We start from the raw sequence: 4811 nt of genomic DNA, 5'->3' as shown, positions 1-4811 counted from the left end.
GCACGTTTGTGGATCGGCGTCTTTCGCCTTCCGCTCTTCTCCTTCCATTCGCCGCCAGGCCTCCCACTGTCTCTTCTTTATTGTATAAGGGGTCCTGAAAGCTTCCTTGCATTTCCGATCTGCTGTCAGATGACCTTTGCCACACAGCTTACACTTGGGCTCACATGCATGGTCCTCGGGTGGAGCTGTCATTCCGCATCCCCGGCAGCGAACATGGTCGCTGATACACACGTCCGATCTGTGTCCTAGCTGGCCACATCGGTAGCACACCTCGTATCGTTTCTTATAAAGCACGCACTTCAGCGGTACGCCGTAACAGTACATCCACCTGGGCACTGTCTCATTTTTGAAGATGATGACCGCTGAACTTGAGTTCCCCAGCTTCCTAACACCAAGTATCGGCGGGTTCCTTGAGTTGTCGAAAGCCTCTGTCAGTTCCTCTACTGACAATCTCGGGTCGATGCCGCGCACCACACCCCGCCCGCTATCCTCGTGCGGCGTGAGGTACGCCGTGACGTCATAGCTCATGCCTTCAATCTTGATAGACTTAATCCTGGTCACCTTCCAGACAGTGTCTATGTCTGGAGTGCTGAAAATCAGCGTGCCTTGCTTGTCGTTAACAATGAACACTTCCTTTTCTTGTCCCTTAATCCACGGAATTTGCGCTGCCATGCGCACCGCCTCACTGAGCCTGGTGTTCGGAATTTTTGTGAGCGCCAGCCCGCACTTCGGACGAATGATTATCTTGTAGTCGTTCGCCGGCAACCGCGGTAGGTACGACGCAATCGAGCGCTCCGCGATCTTGTGCCCCAGCTTTTTGTATGCTGCGTTCGCAGCCGCCGTCTTCTTCCTGTCTTCGCCGGGCTCGGTTCCACTTTCTGCCCGGGCGTTGCCATCTTGGCGTCCCTGTCTGTCACCTCTAGCGGCGTCACGCAGCTCTTTAACATGTTTTCCAACTTTCGTGATCCAGTCAGCGGTTCTAAATTCTTCAGGGGTAATTTCAGTACCCTCCACGGTCACCTCCATTGCCGTCGCGTCTCCACAACGGGGCTCTGAAGCGAACGCCGGGGGCGTCGGCCACCGCCGAGCCGCCGCGTTTGTTCACCGCTAGCGTTAGGCTTTGCTGGGCGGAGACCCAGTCGACACCAAAATAGCCATAAAATGCCCCAAAACGTACTCACAGTCCTGAATTCGTGGTCTAGATGGTCCAGAGAACTTCAGGCAGGAGATTATAGGAGTTGTTTGCTGTAACTGCACAATTTCCACCAGACCAAACAACTTTCCGCGGAGCTGATGCGAGGCACATCCGAACTCCCTGGCCCCCTGGTGGCCATCCTCTGGGGAGGAGGAATAAACTTTATTATCAGAAACCAGCAGGCTTAGGTGGCCGGGGCTGTAGGCCTTCCATGAGGGGACGTCAAAGGCTTGCCTTGACACGGCCTCACGGGCGTGCTGGGTCGCCCAGGTTTGGTCGTCGAGAGCGGGGCTCCGCAGAGCCTCATGAAGCTTCGACGAAAGGGTCGCAGGTGTTAGCGTGTCTGTATTGGGCCGGGCACTCACACAGCATATGCGGAGCGTAGCCGGGTGAGTGGCACAGCACCGGCAGTGGAGGTTGTGTGAATTGAAATTAATTTTTTTGATTACCAGACTAAACTGAAATGTCGCCGAGGCCAAAAGTCGCGAGAGTGACTTGACAAAGGCCCGGGTGACATATGGAGCGTTACACCAACCAACGACGACAGCTTACGACAGCATATGACAGCCAGGCGCTCTGAAGTGCTGAAGCGTTATATAACGTGACGTCTCACGTTTAGCGTTTGATGTAATGTTACATTTCACGAAATGTTACATTTCACGTTTCATGTAATGTTACATGACAACAGCGTAAAATCGCACTAGGTGTCAAACCACGAGAACCGCGTTACGGGTGGGTGTTTGAAAGATGCCTACCCCTTACAACGCGCTCAAGTGCAAATTATCATCATATTCACCACCGCCACTATCACAATCATCATCGTCATCGTTATTCACGCAATCAACGCCCCGCCGCGGTGGTCTAGTGGCTAAGGTACTCGGCTGCTGACTCGCAGGTCGCGGGATCAAATCCCGGCTGCGGCGGCTGCATTTCCGATGGAGGCGGAAATGTTGTAGGCCTGTGTGCTCAAATTTGCGTGCACGTTAAAGAACCTTAGGTAGCTAAAATTTCCGGAGCCCTCCGCTATGGCGCCTCACATAATCATACGGTAGTTTTTGGACCTTAAACCCCATTATACATACAATCAACAAAGTTTGCAGCTGTGTAGGTACACGTGTTGCCCTATAGACGGGTACTGGGCACTTCACTACTCCGCAAAATAATGGGTTATGACGTGGTATTCCTTTTTCAATGCGACGTGTACCTTCTAGCTTCACCAGTTTACTGCCTTTCGGCTCCTTCGGGCTTGAAATTGTTTGTCACTATCTTTTTTTCTATATTATGTTCGTGCTGCCTACAATCAGCAAGACCATCTTTCTGTGTTCATAAGATACCGCCCTTCAAGCAAGCATTGACACAAGACTGCGCGTTACTAAGTGAATTCTGACTATACGACTGTATCGAATCGCATTCGATTCCCTAGTGGCACTGCGCCACATATTTCTTTGTCTTTCACTCGCGCTTTCTAGAGAGTTCAGCTGCTGAGAGGGGCAGTATCATTTTGCGTCTTCTTTGTATCTACACCATATCTAGAAGAACCATCAGTCTTAGCCCATAGCGGCCTTCCTTAAGTTCCATCTCATAATCCTCAAACGAAGCTGCGAACGTTAAGTCACAAAGGCCTCAAAGGCAAAATAGAGACGAATAAAGCGGAACACTGAAACGACTGCCTCAACCGTATAGTGTAGCCGAAGCTTTGTCGGCACTTCGTTTGGTACAGGCAAGTAGAATAGACATAGATACGCACACTAATACTGGAAAACTGCACGAGGGACGTTTTCGGGGCCTTCGCCACGAGGGAGAGGTCTCTGACCGAGAACGCGTCATCCACGACGATACTGCAGCCGTGATTCCCCAGAGTACACCCCCGCGCAGACGCAGACAGCCCTCCTCGACACTATACCCCACATTCCCAACATCCCCCTTCTGTCCTGCTTCACTTCCCTCTCCTCATCCGTGTATTTGGTCTCACTCTACTTATATTTGTCTCTGTTTTGCCAGTACGTCTCTCGCATATATCCCCACGTCTTCCATCGTCAACGCCTGTTTTCCGCGCGCCCTATCCCCTTCAGGCGCAACGTCCACATTTGTGGACGCCAAGTTCACACCTAGGTGTTTCGAAAATCGGTCTTGAATCTCGCGCGCAAACAATGCTCCCGCAACCTCTGCATCTTGCTGCAAGGACGCGTGGCGCCATCTCTTGCACTTGGTTCAAAATAACATCGTAAACAAAAGTCAAACTGGACGCCTCCACTTTCTATGGCGGGACGCGTAAGTGGCTCTGATGTTTTTATCGTTTACTTCGTACCTTTTTAGCTGGCGTGAAATTTTGCATTTGTCAGTAATAACTAAGATATCCCGCATGCCTTTTAACAATATTTTGGCAATAGGAAATCATTTGTAATGACAGAAAGGTTCAGCTAAATTTCGCGTCCACGAACGTGGACACTGCGCTTCAGTGCCTCCTTTGTTGAAGGGCTGCTATTTCTCTGTGTTTCACTTCCGGCAGCATCAAATGATGTTTACGTTAATATTTTTTGTCACCAGGAATTCAGGATCATGCATCGAGACGACAAAAAGTCGACGGTGAAACAGTGGAAGACGTCCTTAAAAAATAGCCAATGGAGATGTTTCCGATGGAGACATTTCGGACGACGAAAAGGAGGAAGAGAACGAAGAGAACACAAAATTACGTTTTGTTTGAAAAACCATTAGCCTTTTAGTTAAGATCCTGCCGCCCGGTTCTTGGCCGATCCCTCTTTGTGGGTGTGCGCCAGACTATCAAGGATCATCATCATCATCATCATCATCATCATCATCATCATCAGCTGAGCGTCAACAAGCCCCAGAAAAAGCGTGGGCGACCAAGCAGTGAGAACCCCCAGGTGATGAAAAGGAAGGCACCCAATGCGTCACCCCTGCCAGTGAGCACTCTTCGCTATGACGGCATACAGCACTGGCCACAGCAAATGAACATACCCAACGCACAACGCTGCAGGAGGGATGGATGCTCATCCAAGAGCCGCGTCCGCTGCAGGAAGTGTGACATTTTTCTTTGCCTGACATCGCAGAATGACTGCTTCGACCTCTTTCACACTGAATAGACTTTTTCTGGTAACTTCTCTCAACATTACTTTGAAAGAAGTTATTTTGAATTTAAATGGAAAGCGTGTTTTCTTCTTTGTCGCTTTTCACTAATATTACTGCTTTGAGGCGCAATGTCCACAAATGTGGACGCTGAGCAAAAATTGAACCAATAAGCATATTTTGCATTTGTTTCGAGTTTCTTACTTTAAAAGGCTTAAATATTGAAATTATGAACAAAAAAACATTTTCACGTTGCCAGATTTAATTCGCGCCTGAAGGGGCTAATCTTTCAGCGCGAATTCTCGACCCGCCGCTGCTGCCACCGCCGCCGCTGCCGTTGCCTCTTATTCAATATAAAATTCAATATAAAGTACTTATTCAGTGGTCTTGCTCAATGTGTATTTTATTTATTTATTTTTGTTTCACCTTTCTTTTTGTTTTCGCGGGCTATTTCTTCGTCCGCCTTATACATTATTGTCGACACTCGTCTCCAGTGGCTCGAACGTTTCAGTTTGTCATTATTATTTAT

The 4811-nt window shown here is 49.2% G+C and overlaps 1 long non-coding RNA gene across 1 annotated transcript; it reads left to right on the top strand.

Moving 5' to 3' along the window:
• Positions 1 to 3270: 3270 nt before the first annotated feature.
• On the top strand, positions 3271 to 4472 carry LOC142769931 (uncharacterized). The gene is made up of 2 exons (XR_012885837.1): positions 3271 to 3466; positions 3743 to 4472. It is a non-coding gene; the product is annotated as an uncharacterized LOC142769931 (long non-coding RNA).
• Positions 4473 to 4811: the final 339 nt, after the last annotated feature.

The sequence above is a fragment of the Rhipicephalus microplus genome, chromosome 1 (assembly GCF_043290135.1).
Source record: "Rhipicephalus microplus isolate Deutch F79 chromosome 1, USDA_Rmic, whole genome shotgun sequence".
Taxonomy (NCBI): Eukaryota; Metazoa; Arthropoda; class Arachnida; order Ixodida; family Ixodidae; genus Rhipicephalus; species Rhipicephalus microplus.
Note: the sequence above shows the minus strand (reverse complement) of the source record. Positions and strands in the feature narration are given on the sequence as shown.